This window comes from Myotis daubentonii, chromosome 16 (assembly GCF_963259705.1).
Source record: "Myotis daubentonii chromosome 16, mMyoDau2.1, whole genome shotgun sequence".
Classification (NCBI taxonomy): Eukaryota; Metazoa; Chordata; class Mammalia; order Chiroptera; family Vespertilionidae; genus Myotis; species Myotis daubentonii.
The window spans coordinates 28,495,880-28,511,356 of record NC_081855.1 but is presented as its reverse complement, the minus strand read 5'-3'; the positions used below and the strand labels follow the sequence as shown (position 1 = coordinate 28,511,356).

The window sequence follows — 15,477 nt, the reverse complement described above, 5'->3', positions numbered from 1 at the left end:
TAATTTGTGCTTGCATTTAAGCATAATTAAGCTTCTAGAAAATACCTTTTACCTAACTGCTTCTGGGGTCCATAGTGTGGTTAAATCATGAGTGGAACAAATTACGTTGAAATAATTCTTTTTTTGGAACATGCTTCCTTAATAATAGTGGTGAATTGAAGTAAAATTCATCTTACCTCATAAGAGACAACTTTTGGGACTTGATATTTTCAGGCAGGCATTGTAATTGCCATAACTTAGGAAGTTGCAATATTAATGAGGCTGCCAGCTTTGGCTCTGCCTTGCATCCACTCTTAATCGCCTTTTTTTAACAAAACAAAAATGACGAACATTTGTCTGGCACTAATTTCTATTGTATAGATATTACTACTGTATGGCAGTAACAAGATCAGCAGGCGAGGAACAACTTTTGAGTTGTTACTGGAATTATTTGATTTGAGTACTTACTATTTTAGTAACATCTCACACATTTACTATTAGGATTGGGGAAAATACTCTTAGTGTGCTTCCATTCCACTGATAAGTAACATACTGAACTTAAACCCAGCTTAATTAAGCAGGTGTGTTGGGGGGAAATCCCAAAAAATAACTGGTCTCAGAGCAGAATTATAGTGGGCAATAGTGGGGGGTTTTTTTGTTTTGTTTTTTTAAGAGCTACTTTCCCCCCCTTTGCTTGCTAGATCATTGGGATCTTTTAAAAATGCATGTCTTTTAAATTAATTGGGTAATGTTTTTCTAAAATTAAAATTTTCTTCTTCCTATAGCCCTGCCATAGGACAGGCTGAGGCTGAGTCTCAGTGTTGCCCTGTTCAGTCTGAGGCAAGTGGGATTTATTTTATTCCTTATAGGGGCTTTCACAGCTTGATGGCTGTTGGATATTTATGTCCCCAAACTTGCAGCAAGTTTGGTGAAGGCCCCTACATTTAATTAAACGTAGGATTTTTATACTCTTTTGGCAGAGAAGGCTCTATATTAATATTCACGTTTAACTGTGGTGTTAATAAACATAAATAAGAAGCATTGGATATACATAATTTGTGTTACGTTATACTTAAAAGCCTCAGTAAAGCTGGCATTGCAATATTGCAGTTTTGTAAATTGAAAAAAATTGACATTTTTGATTTGGAGGCATGAAATATTTCAAACAAATTTTCCACTTTCAATTTTTAGGAAAATCATGCTGGTTATTTTCTCTTGAAACTATTAAATTTAACCTCAAGGATAAGTTTGATTATTGGAAATGCTACTGGGTACTGAAATACACATTCTTAATCCCAACGTTATGCATTGAGCATTAAGGTTGAAAGGTCATCTGGAAATGCTTGTGATTTTTAATATTTTTCAAACCTCACCACATTAGAGCAAATGTTAATGTAGAGCCCTGGGAAAAGTGGGAAGGTGGTATGTGTGTGGTATGTATGCGTATACACTACACATTGGAGATAGTGAAAGTTTGGGTATTACAGACCTGTCAGTATGGCTAGATTACTAATTTTCAGGTAGCCAAGTGAAAATCGTATCGTGGTAAAATTAGTGTATTGAACTGTGGATTCGAAACAATTAATTTTGAGGTTCATTTTCAGTCTTAGTGAACAATATTTTATACAAACTACATACATGAGAAGTATCCATGTTTGTTTCCCAACTAAAGTTTGCTTTAAGTTGGTGAGAAAAGATGAGTTTATGCCTGTATATTGTAGGAAGTAAAAAGGGAACTGGAAGAGAGGCCAAAACAAAAACCTGGGTTTTGTTTCTTCCTGTGTTTGAGTCACCATTCTATCCAGATAGCATTTTCATCTGAACAGTAACAATTAACACATAGTACAGCGTTTTTCGCAAACCTGGTATTGTGTTTCTATATGGTTTTAATTCAAAGCATAAAGAAAAAAAATGCATTAAATGAATTCCAAGTTTTCACCTGGTTAATTAATTAACTTTCATATGCTTTTCTCTGTGACTGAATCATGGGGGAATAGATTTAAATGTTTGAATAGGAGAATTTTGTCGTGAAAGTATTCCACTGAAATATTTTATAATCTACTCAATAATTATACATTTTAAGACTCCATATTTGGAGTTGTTTTCTGTTGCACCACCATTTCCCAATGTACTGAAATATTTTAAGAGCAAAGCTGCTTGTTCTGATAGTGGTAATTGAAATAATTATATTTCAAATAGGCTCTTAGATACCTGTAGCAGAGGTAAGAGGGGTTTCCTTAAGGGTGGCATAATGATATATCTAGTTCTGTGACTCAAATACAATTTTAATAATTACATAACTTTCGAGTGTTTATTACGTTCACTGGTAAAACTTGATAAATAAAAGGAAATGTTGAAGTTACCTCTTTATTGACATAAAATATACACTTGTGTTGGTTAGGAGATTCTAAAAAATTCAACATGTACCCTAAAATTTGTATAAATCAGGCACGTCTTTTTTAAAAGGTGGTATTTACCTGTTTGTAATTCCAAAATGAAACCTGTTTTATCTCACTGTAACTACGGAAAAGTCTTCTAAAACGGGAGGGGTTCAGTTCTAAAACTATTGACTATAAAGCAGATTTTTGTGAGTAAACATTTCCCCAATTATATTTCTGCTTGCTGTCTCATGACTTGAATATTAGTGAAGGGTACTGGTTTTTTTTTAACCCTTAGAATTTTGTCATCTGAATCATTTTAATAAATAACCTTTTTTTCTAGCATAGAAATCATTTAAGTTTTCCGTGTGGTATTTATTGGCAAAATAAGCAGTTACTTTAGTAATGTATATATAGTGTTGTAAACATGGTGATTTCACAATTTTGTAATGTTGACTTTTCAGAACTATTAATATCTTAGATCTAGATATTCCCTATTATGGATTTAATTAAAAATACTTATACATAGGATGTAGGGAAAACAGGACTTTGACCTCCCTAATCTTCAACCTTTCCAAGTGTGTTCATATTCTTGACAGTTTTGTTGGAAAATAAGTTTTAAAAGTAGCATTTTTTTAAAAACTAGATTTCTTTAGTAAGGCTCAGAAGATAATTAATTGTATTTTATTAGCATTGTCTTCCCTGGGGTGTATACATTCTTGCTTGCATAATTTGGCCATAAAAGAAAGAGCTTCTCATTTTGCCAACTCTGGAAAAATAATAACTTAAAACTAATAGTTTCAGATTTTTGAACCATCTCTAAATCTATTCCATTAATATATATCCTCAGGGGAAAATATATTTCCATAAGTAAGATATAGAAGTTATATTGAGCAGAAATTGGAGACCTGAAGGAGATCTTCACTGAAGCCAATTTGAACCATTTCTTTTTCAAGCAAATTGGACATTATAAATTAAGACTGTTTCATGTTAGGTTCTTTAGGAGGCGTGTAATCACCAGGTATATTGTGAGAATATGTTTGTGTATATGTTTTATTTTGATGAAATTAACTACATAGAAGACACATGTGAGTAAACTTGTAGTGATTGGTTATTTGGACCCTACCCATTAATACTAAGAAGTGTAAAGTGGTGAGATGGCACAGCTTCAGTAGCGTTCTGTGTATTTGGTCAGGATTTGTATAATGCTGTGTTTGTAAAAAGGGGAAGTCCTTTATTGGAATTCTTCAAGCCCTTTGGCATTCTTATGTGTCCGGGATTTTTAAAGAATCTGTATGCTTTCACCTTTGGTTAATTTTTAGCACCTGACAATGAAATTCATTGATGCCCATCGTTGATAAAAATGAAGAATGTTATGTCCTCCTCAGTGTACTACACACAGACTAATAGTGATTATTTGGGAGAGAGACCATTGTATAGTTTTGCTAGACTTAAGAACTTTAAATGTAATGAAAGGTAATAGCATTTCTGCTCTTGTTTTGCATTTATTATAATACTTTCACCAAATCATGTTATAATGTAGCTCATTCTCAATATTTTATTTATAAATAGTCAGAGTGAAAAGATTTGCAGCATTATTTCCCAGCCTCTACTCATAAAACAACGCTGCTTAACTACCCAAGTGATCCAACAGAAGAGTTAATAAAGTCCTGTAAGTTTGAATTAAAAACATAAAAGGGTGTGTAGTGAGTGAGCAAAGCCTCCCTTTTATAGCTATTAGTTCTGTGTACTTCCAGGAGAAGCAATAGAATTTACTTTTCAGCCCATATAATTTAAAATCTTTAAGTTTAACATAAAGTGAAATCAATTTTTTGAAAAATTGAATTAGTGTTAAATTGCCTTTGTGGGGTGTGTCTACATATACCTAAATTAAGAAATTATCACATTTAAGTGATCTCCCCCAACCCCGCTGGATATAGGCCCCTCCCCTTTTAGAATAAGAAAAATTTCCACATAATACACAATATGTTTTATTAAAATTCAGCTGTGTCCAAGAGATAGTGTTATTAATTCATTCTCTTAAGGTCACTACATTTAATAGCCAATGTAAGATAATTTTTGTAAGATGTAGGGAAATTTTTTTTTAATGTATTGTCAGGGTCTGAGGAAATTTAATGCACATTGACTTTTTAAAGTATGGGTTGAACTCCTCAGTTTAATACAATTTGTGTTTTTGTTAACTAGCAGCAGAATTTCAGCATTTGCTACTTACTGGTAGAGAAGAAAAACCCCACAGCCCTGCCAGTACAGGTTAGTTTAATCTGTAAGTACCTGATATTCCTATTTTTTTTCCAAACATATCCACATAACCCACACAAGGAAGAAAGCTGCAGTTGCTTAAATGTGAGTATGACTACTAATAGACCCATTGGACACTTTCAGACCCTCTACTTGGGCAAATTATTAGCTTTAGGTTTGCTAACCTCCATTGTAATAGAAGGTAATACTACTCCTTTATTATTTGGTTGTGGTTGAACCTAAATAGATATATTGTACATAAAAGGAAAAGACAGTGAAAGTTTCTATTAGCTATATGCTAATTTTGGTATGTCATATGGAATGCAGGGCTTGGATCCAGGGTCTTTTACTTAAGTCACTTCTGGGGTGGTATTTAATTTACCTTTCAACTTCTTACAGTATGAATCAACCCAAAAAGTTTCCTCACCTTTAGCAATGATAAATGGTGGGTTTTTTAGCTCGTAAAAGTTTTAGTAATTTGCTGTAAATAAGTACTAATTTTGTTCGTTTTTTGTAAACTAGAACCTATTCTGTTGGTGCACCACCATGATGGGTTTATTTTACTTTGAACCAAAAATAACAAACCTTACTTTTTAAATATTCAAATGAAAGCTGACTACCCATCAAGAAATCTAGATGGATTCTCCATATGTTTCTTTTGAGGAGCAGAGATGTAATGGATTGTAAAAGATGTTCAAGTTTTTATTATTGTTTTCATTGGTCTACCATAGTTTATTGTTTCCTTGAACCATTCATGAGAAATATCCTTTAACCTTTAAATACTGTACTCTTATGTTGATAAAAATTTAAAATACCAAGATGAAGAATAAAGCATGCAGCTTAGCTTTTATGAAAGCCTGAACCATCCTTCCCGTTTGTAGCATTGATGGATTCATGGCTTCCTCCTTTACACCGAAGTGTAATGTCTAATTTGATTGAGACAGTCCACCCATAAAAGCAACTAGGATGGTGATCAACATTCAGTTAAATTTTTTTAAAGCCTCAATTTATCAACTGATGAAAAAAAATATATTTTATAAGGTATCCACTTGGTTTTTAATACAAAATTACCTAAGGGCTTAAGTTTCATTGCCTTTCACAGTTAAAACTGTATAAGAAATGGTGTAGATGCAGTGGAAATGGTTTTCCTTAAAACCATCTCTTTAAAGCTGCCATTCTGGTGAGTACTATTTTATACTTTTGTATATCATAGTTTTTCCTTTTAAATTTTACCAAAAGGGGAAACTTCAAAGAGTGGCAATCTGAATTTCTGCACTCTTTATTATTTACTTATTTGTTTGTTTAAAATATATTTTGTTGCTGATTTCAGAGAGGAAGGGAGAGGGAGAGATGGAAACATCAATGATGAGAGAATCATTGATCGATTGCCTTCTGCATACCCCACATTAGGGATCGAGCCTGCAACTCGGGATATGCCCTTTACCAGACAAAATCAAACCCAGGACCATTCAGTCCACAGGTCAATGCTCTATCTACTGAGCCAAACCGGCTAGGGCTGCACTTTAGATATTACCTGAATTGAGAATGTTAAGAAGGTGATTTTTTTACCTCTTGACATTTCTGCAGTAATCTGGGTTCATTTTTTTGTGTTTTTTTCCTGAACTTCACTTAACAGACTAACTACAAAAACTTTTTACAGAAATTAGTTCCTTTTGGTGAGATGGAAAAAAAGGGTTTTTATTCAAAACTATCTAGCATTTATAATTTTAAGCTTATGATTTTTTTTAGTTGACAACCAAAATTTCTTTTGGTTCTCACTTTGTATAGGTGTAAAATTTAAATACCAGAATTCCTATATGTTCTTGAAACTGTTGTAGTGATTTGTGAGCAATTAAGCGGAGGGTAAGGTTGAAGGAGGCTGGCCTGAAATATGGTAATGTTGATTAATTGATTCTCTTTGAGTGAGGCTAATTGATTCATTTTGACTGAGACTTCAAAATTTCCAATGTGTTTTTAAATAGCTAACCTTGCATGAAAAACTTGGGTTAGAAATAGTGGTTTCTGGGACTGTAAACCATGAAAATTAGCCTCTGTATATTTTTAGTTAATTGATACCCAGTTTAATACCTTCCCCTCTAGTCTTGAGCCACAAGCTAGGTAATGTAAATATATACTTAGGATGTTTTCACTTTGTATCTCCTGCTGATCTTTCTAAACTCAAAATGAACAATCAACTCTTAATGCTTTTTAATATGAACAATGACAGTTTTCTAAAATCTGAAAAATGGTGCCTGAGTATGTGATAATGGTGATGCATTCTTCTAGATAAAGTACTAAACAATGTATGGACCCTTAATTTATGTCTTTAAGATTTAAAGTGAAGTAAATTTCTAAGGAACTCTGTCCTTTCCTAGCAAGGATAAGCAGACATTGAAAATTTGGTAAGTATTTAAATGCATGTGATAGTGATGAAAGAAAGTAGCCAAATTTCCATAGTTTAAGATAATATGTAGACATGAACAAGATTCTTGGATCTCCTTTGCGACCTAATGTCTGCGTGTCTTGCCAGCAGTTTTATAAACCGGTGTTCACAATGATTAAATTGAAATGTACCTTACTCCATGTCTGGTTTGTTTTCTTTTTCTTTTGTATGGTGCTTTCAAATACTAATTTTATATTTCAAGCTTTTTAAAAGGTTATATTCAAGAGGTGTTACTCAGATGTCCCTATTTTTAAACCCAATGGCAACTTTCAATTTATAAACATTTGTTTTCTAGCTCCGATGAAAAATAGGCAGCTGATTATTAAAATGGGGGGGGGGGGATATTTGTACTCTTTCTGAAATATTTATAGGGATCAATATATTACAGTAAAATATTAACTGCCAAGGTTTCAGGTTCAGTCCTGGGTCAGGGCACATACAGGAATCAACCAATGAATCCATGAAGTAGAACAACAAACCTGTGTGTAAAAAAAAGAACAACAAGATAGCCCTGGCCAGTGTGGCTCATCCCTTGCACCAGAGGTCATGGGTTTGATTTCCCAGCTAGGGGCATACAGGAGGCAACCAGTCGATGTATCTCACATCAGTGCTCTATGTCTCTATCTCTGTCTTCCTTCCTCCCCAAAATCAATTTTCCTTAAAGGCAAAAGTTTAAAAAAAGATGGTATGTGGAAGTTAAAATTTAATTGCTTCACCAGGGACGGTGACTTATTTCTTCTGAGTAGTATGTTCATTTCTTTCCAAAATAGTATGCCATTAATTTTTGGAGTGCCACAAGATCCCAATGTATTATAGGAAAGAGACCCTCCCCTCAGTTTAGCCTCCAGGCATCACTCCAGCATTGTACTGGTGTGGAGGGAAATGAAGAGCAAGCAAGTCATATAAGAGATATGATGGTAAGAGGGACCTGAACAAAACAAAGGAAGAAGATGAATGGCTAGATCATGTGTGTGATTAAGTGGTCTAGATAAACAAATAAATGTGAATGGTGGCATAATTTTTAATGTAAGAAAAGGAAATCACTGATATAAAGGTAATTAAATACTAGCTTAAAAGTAACATTCAAACTCTGGCAATTAATAATTGCACTTTGTGGGCATTTGTTTTTAAATAAAAACTTCTAACACAAATTATAGTTCCTTCTGTCATTTTGATTTATCACCTGGGAGGTAGTGCAAAAGAAAAATGATCACATTTATAGTGTTTTACTTACGTTAAATTTTAGTCTATTTGTGTCTTTTGGTGGGAAGAAATGTTTCAGTTTCTGGCACCATATAATAATTAAACTGGAACTCACAAAGGGCTCTGAAGTTTCTCTTGTCCTTTGAAGTGCTCCAGGGGTGTTTGCTGGGCTTTGAACTAGGTCTTGAGGGATTGTTGGGATTTGGACAAATTGCAAAGTGTTTGCCCTAACTGGTTTGGCTCAGTGGATAGAGCATCGGCCTGCGGACTCAAGGGTCCCGGGTTTGATTCCAGTCAGGGCATGTACCTTGGTTACTGTAAAAAAAAATCAGTAAAATATATTTTTAAAAAAGAAAAAGTGTTCAAGGAAAGACTGGAAAATTCAACAATATAAAGGTATGTGAATGAAAGTTGTAGCGAATGGGATAAGATGATTTGAGGCTAATGTAAAGGTCTGTAAATACATTAGCAATACACGTTTTCTCTAGGAATTGGAGTGCCTTTAGTTTTTAGCATAAAATAACATTACAAGAGCTGTGGCTTTGCACTCCAGAAGCACCCACAATATGCGAATCAACAGAGGCTGTCACCTTTTTCTCATCACTATTGGCCTAGTGATGTGGAGTGGTAGGATTCAAGAACCATAATTGGTCCTGACTTGGTCAAGTTAATAAGTTCTTTATATTCACCAGAGCTAGCTTAAAATATGGAAACCCAGTATACCTCAGACCCTTTTTTTTCTTGGACACCTTCCTATAAACAGTTTTTCTGCCTGGTTGTAAGATATTGTTTCCCTCCCTAAAGTTGTAATGCACACAAGTGTTATTTCATATAACTTAACTGAATCCAACTCTTTTATTTATTGGGGGGGAGAGGTTTAATCCTCACCTAAGGATATTTTTCCATTAATTTTTAGAGTGGAAAGAGGGAGAGAGAGACAGATTGGTTGCTTCAGGACACCCTGACCAGAGTCAGGAATGGAGCCTACAACTGAGGTATGTGCCCTTGACTGGTATCAAATCCAGGACCCTTTAGTCTGGCCGACATTTTATGTACTGATAGAACCGGCATGGTCTCTCTTTGTATTCTTCATAGAATCTTCCTGATAACTGGCTCTTTACAAAGTTACAGTTTCTAGTAGTTGTCTGAACTGACTGCTATTCATTCTTTCAGATTATTTTTTAATGGCTTGAGAGGATCAGTAAGTTGCTCATTACCCAAAACAAGCCATTTATAATTACACTAGAGGCCTGGTGCATGACATTTGTGCACTTGGGGCAGGAGGGTCCCTTCAGCCCGGCCTATACCCTTTAGCAATCTGGGAGCCCTTGGGGGATGTCTGACAGAGGCAGGAGAGGCTCCTGCCACTGCCCTCAGCCTGTGGGAGAGCACTGACCACCAGGGGGCAGCTCCTGTGTTGAGCGTCTGCCCCCTGGTGGTAAGTGCGTATCATAGCGACCAGTTCTTCCATTTGGTCTATTTGCATATTTCTCTTACATAGGATAGGATTTGGCCTCATAACATCTTTCACCCATCTGCTTAATCTGACTCCCACAAGTTCCCTTCATTGACGCCTTTTTTTTTTTTTAATTGATTTTAGAAAGAGAGAAACTTCCTTGATGAGAGAATCATGGATTGGCTGCCTCCTGCATGCCCCACACTGGGAATCAAGCCTGCAGCCCGGGCATGTGCCCTTGACCAGAATCAAACCCGAGAGCCTTCAATCCGCAGGCTGACTTTTTTATCCACAGCCAAATCAGCTAGGGCTCATTGAAGTCTTTGGCACATTACTTACATTGTAGGTACTAAATAAATTTTTGAATGAATGTTTTTTCCTCCCTGAATATTGCTTGTAGTGGCATAATACTGAAGGCAATCCTACAACCTTGCAAATTGGCATCTCTAATGATATATAATCATTATCGAGGTATAACGTGTTACTGTACATTTCGACCTTTGTTGAGTTCATGGTGCTGCAAACCATAATATGCAAATCGACCAGAAAGCGGAATGACCGGTAGCTATGATGCACACTGACCAACAGGGGGCAGACGCTCAATGCAGGAGCTGCCCCCAGCCTGCCGGCCTCGATTGCCAATCAGTGCCTGCCAGCCAACCCCTTCGTTTCTCCCCATGACCGGAAGGCTCCGATTGCCCGATGGGGAATAGGCAACTGGGTGTGGGAGGAAGGTGACTGCATACGGCGGCTCCAGGCCAAGGTGGGTATAAGTGGGGCCCTGGTCACCCCACACAGGGTGACTGGCGGCAGGAGATGGGCCCGGCAGTCACGGAAGATTGGCCCTGAATGTAAGCCAGGCCTAGGGACCTTACCCATGCATGAAATTTTGTGTGCAGGGCCTCTAGTTTTTTCTAGGAGTATAGTCCATTTCCACTCATTTGTTCCACCTCTTCAAATCTGTTCTCTTGCATTATTCCCTGCCAGCACACTTGGCTGGTGACTTCGCTTTCTAATTAATAAAAATAGTAAAAGCCAAGGCCTTTCACAGCTACAGACATGGATTCACACTTTTTAATCCTCACTTGGGGATATTTTTTCAGTTGATTTTTAATAAGGGCACACGGCGGGGAGAGAGGAACATCAATGTGTGAGAGACATCAGTGCCTCCCTCATGCCCGATGTTGAGCGGGGATCCAACCTGCAACCCAGATACGTGCCCTTGATTGGGAATCCCATGACCCTTTGGTGTGCAGGCTAATGCTCTAACCATTTATCAACACCAGGCAGGCTGTATTTGCACTCAATTCTTTGGATTAGGTTGTGTGTGTGTGTGTTTATAGAGGGAGAGAAAGAGGAATCATCAATCAGCTGCCTCTTTCTTGCCCCCCATTGGGGGTTTGAAAGAGGTTATTCTACCTCTGGTTTAAAGTGCCTGGCACATAGTGGGCAATAAATGTTTGTTATAGTATGTTCACCTCTGTTGGCTGTGATAACTGCCGGGAAACTGACAAAGCAATGATCTCGGTTATATTTTCAGTCAGCAAATAGTGGTGAGACAAAGTATTTAACTCTAGTATTTCATAATTACTAAGCACATAATCTTTTGCCTGGTCCCTAGAAATTTATATGAAGTTTATACGGTTCCTTTTATGAAAAGTAAGTTTCTATTTAAAGTATTACATATTGGTTTAGAAAACCTAATGAGGATCAAATTTAAAAAGCAGTAGCTCTGCCGGGCCGGTGTGGCTCAGTAGTTGAGCGTTGACCTATGAACCAGGAGGTCATGGTTCAATTCCCTGTCAGGCAGTCGATCAATGATTCTCTCTCATCATTGATGTTTCTTTCCCTCTCCCTTCCTCTCTGAAATCCTATAAAAATTATATATATTTAAAGGCAGTAGTTCTGCCCTGGCTAGGTAGTCAATTGGTTAGAGGATTGTACACAGTTGTGGGTTTAGGGGCACATACAAGAATCAACCAATGAATGCATAAATTAGTGAAGCAAATAGAGGTGTCTCTCCCTTTCTCTAAAATCAAAAAATTCTTTAAATAAAAAAAACTTGTCTGCGTTTTTGCTAGAAAGTGTTCTTATGAAATATGAGACTGTCTTTCTCTGAGGTTGATAATTGCTGAAAAATTTATATAACAATTTATTACATTAATTGTTACTGTGCAAGTAGTAAGGTTTAGCTCTGACACATGATACTTTTGAAATTTAGAATTTTATTTTCAGTATACATACCTATTCACAGAAGCCCTTCACAATTTGAAAATGAAATACATTGTGTATGTAGGACTTTAGCAATGTAATATGCCTCTCCAAATTGGTGATACAGAAAGAGACTTCCTCTGTAATAAATACTGTGTATTATATAAATTTCATCAAACTAATTATGCTTTTACATAAAAATAAGATCAAATTCTAGACCAATATATTGTTGGCCACCTGCCTTCAGGCCAATTGCATTACTGAAATTTTTTTTTCTACGATCTCTATTTTAGGAACATAGAATTCTGATATTCATTTAAAAATATTTAAGAGCCCCCTTGCACAGATAAAAAGTAAATTTGAGGTATTTTGAAAGGATAGAAGTATTAGAAGAGGTGATATCTACAAAATGAAATCTTTGTTAGGAAATTTACTTGGATATTCATCCAGATTGCTTCTGTTTTGCTCTTGTCTTCACTTATGACCTCTTTGGATTGCTTCTTTGATTCAGATTTGGCATTTCGCTTTGGAAAGGCTTTGGTAAGAAACACTTGTGGTGGGAAAAACCATAGTCCTGGGGAACCCAAAAGAGAGGGAGAAACAGGTGGCTTGTATTTGGGGTTAATCCTAGCAGAACTAAAATTTTTACATTTGAGATCAGAGCTACTGTATCTGGTTTGAGAGTTGGAATTTTTATTATCCTACTTACAGTTACTGTCTTTGTAGAGTTATAAGATATTAGAACTAGAAGGTACCTTAAAAGTCTATCAAATTGGCAGCAAGTGCTTAGTTCTTTAAAACTTGACATTTTGCCTTAGCCGGTTTGGCTCAATGGATAGAGCATCGAACTGTGGACTCAAAGGTCCCAGGTTCAATTCCAGTAAAGGGCACATGCCCAGGTTGTGGGCTTGATCCCCAGTAAGGGGTGTGCAGGAGGCAGCCAATGATTCTCTATCATCATTAATGTTTCTATCTCTTCCTCTCTGAAATCAATAAAAATATATGTTTTTTAAAACGACATTTTGCCCTAACTGGTTTGGCTCAGTGGATAGAGAATCGGCCTCCGGACTGAGGGTCCCAGGTTTGATTCCGGTCAAGGGCATTATACCTTGGTTGCAGGCACATCCCCAGTAGGGAGTATGCAAGAGGCAGCTGAATTGATGTTTCTGTCTCATCAATGTTTCTAACGCTCTATCTCCTTCTCTGTAAAAAATCAATATATTTTTTAAAAACATGACATTTTATTTATTTTTGTTAATCCTCCCCCGAGAATATTTTCCATTAATTTTTAGAGAGAGTGGAAGGAAAGGGGAGAAATAGAAACATTGATTGCCTGTCTCATGCACACCAACCAGGGCCGTGGATAGAACCTGCAACCAACGTATGTGCTCTTGACCATGAATCAAACCTGAGACACTTTGGTGCTCAGGCCGACACTAACCATTTTGCAAACCAGGCCAGGGGTTGGCTATTTTTAAATAATGGTAATTTAGGGTCCTGAAAATATTATAAAGGAAAGTCTGGTTTGGGGTAGGGTTTGGAGCATTTGCAGGGCTCTAAAGTACTGAGGAATTTTCAGGAGTATGAGAGTAGGAGGTATAGTCCCTGTGAATCTGCATGGGGAATTTACTTCATGGCTCTATTTTCTGGACCTTGAGACATGTGACCATTTCCTCCTGAAATCTTCCCCAATCTTTCTACTAGCTTTTTAAAAAATGTGTTTTTATTGATTTCAGAGAGAGAGAGAGAGGAAGAGAGAGAAACGTCAATCAGAGAGAAACAGCCTCTCACACATCCCCTACTAGGGTTCCAGCCCACAATCTGGGCATGTGCCCTGACAGGTGACCTGGTTCATGGAGTGAGTGATGCTCAATCAACTGAGCCACATCTGCTGGGCTCTACTAGCTATTAAAAATCCTTTCTCTCTCTCTTTAAGTCCTCACCCGAGATATTTTTCCAATGATTTTTAGAGAAAGGGAAATACAGAGAGAAATATCCATGTGAGGGAAACCCATTGATTGGTTGCCTCCTGCACACACCCCCAACCAGGGCCAGAGACAGGAAGGAGCCTGCAACTGAGATATGTAGCCTTGACCCCGGGACTCTTCAATTCTCAGGCCAATGCTCTATCCACTGACCCAAACCAGCTAGGGCAAGAATCCTTTCTCCTTATACTAGATAAAGAAACTGTGGCCTTTGGGCAACATTTTATTTATACTTCTCTTATGAGAGGTTATGTTACAGTTGTTTGTGTCATATTGTTACATCAAAGTGTCTGTCTCTTAAATCATGGTAGAGAGGGAAGGGCATGAGTTTTTAGGTTGGACAAATCTGGGTTTGAACACTAGCTCTGATCTTTACTAGCAGTGTGTCTTTTTGTCATATAATATCTATTTGTATAGAGTTGTTAGGAGGATTAAATGGAAAAATACATCTACAGTACCTTTCATCATTTGCCCATCTGCAGGCTACAATCTAATGGCTAGAATTTCTGTTCTTTGCTGTCGGCTAAGACTTCTAAGGAAGGGTTTGGGAAGGAAAAATTTACAGATCCAAAAACCCAGGTGTACAAGGAGTCATGTGTAAGATCTCTGTCTTTTAATCTGATTAAACTGATGGCAAAGAGAAACTATGTGATATCAGGAAAAGCTGTCAGTCACTCAGGTTATAAATACATTTATGATATACATAATACATGGGTGGACAAGGTACCTTTACAGTTGTGAGTACTCAAAACAGTTTATTCTTGTATTGTTTATTAATTATCGTATTATTTGTACAACAACTGTAAACTTACTTTTGCCCACTCCTCTGTAATGGGAATGCTACTAGAAGCAATTCCTACTTGGAAAATTCATTCTGATAACACAAAACTCTTGTTCAAAATTTGGGCAGATATGCCCAGCCAGCATTGCTCAGTGGTTGAGCATCGATCTAGGAATCAGGAGGTCACAGTTCAATTCTAGGTCAGGGCACATGCCCAGGTTGCAGGCTCAATCCCCAGCGATTCTCTCTCATCATTGATATTTCTCTCTCTCTCCCCCTCTCCCTTCCTCTCTGTAATTAAAAAACAAACAAAACAAAAACACCCAACATTAAGGCAGATATCTGAATTAGGCAAGTGAGAAGACATTCTTAAAAATGTACCTGTTGCCTTAGCTGGTCTGGCTCAGTGGATAGAGCATTGGCCTGTGGACTAAAGGGTCCCAGGTATGATTCCAATCAAGGGCACATGCCTGGGTTCCGGGCTTGATCCCCAGTAGAGAGCATCAGTGCATGAGGCAGCCTATCAGTTATTCTTATCATTGATGTTTCTATCTTTCTCTTCCTCTCCCTTCTTCTCTGAAATCTATAAAAATATATTAAAAAGGCCCTAACCAGTTTGGCTCAGTGGATAGAGCATTGGCCTGTGGACTCAAGGGCCCCAGGTTCGATTCCGGTCACGGCATGTACCTTGGTTGCGGGTACATCCCCAGTAGGGGGTGTGCAAGAGGCAGCTGATAAATGTTTCTCATCGATGTTTCTAATCATCTCCCTTCCTCTCTGTA

The 15,477-nt window shown here is 37.1% G+C and overlaps 1 long non-coding RNA gene across 1 annotated transcript; it reads left to right on the top strand.

The window, feature by feature from the left end:
* The first annotated feature begins 764 nt into the window (after positions 1 to 764).
* LOC132218370 (uncharacterized) lies at positions 765 to 8,383 on the top strand. The gene is made up of 2 exons (XR_009449168.1): positions 765 to 4,029; positions 4,563 to 8,383. It is a non-coding gene; the product is annotated as an uncharacterized LOC132218370 (long non-coding RNA).
* The last annotated feature ends 7,094 nt before the right edge of the window (positions 8,384 to 15,477 follow it).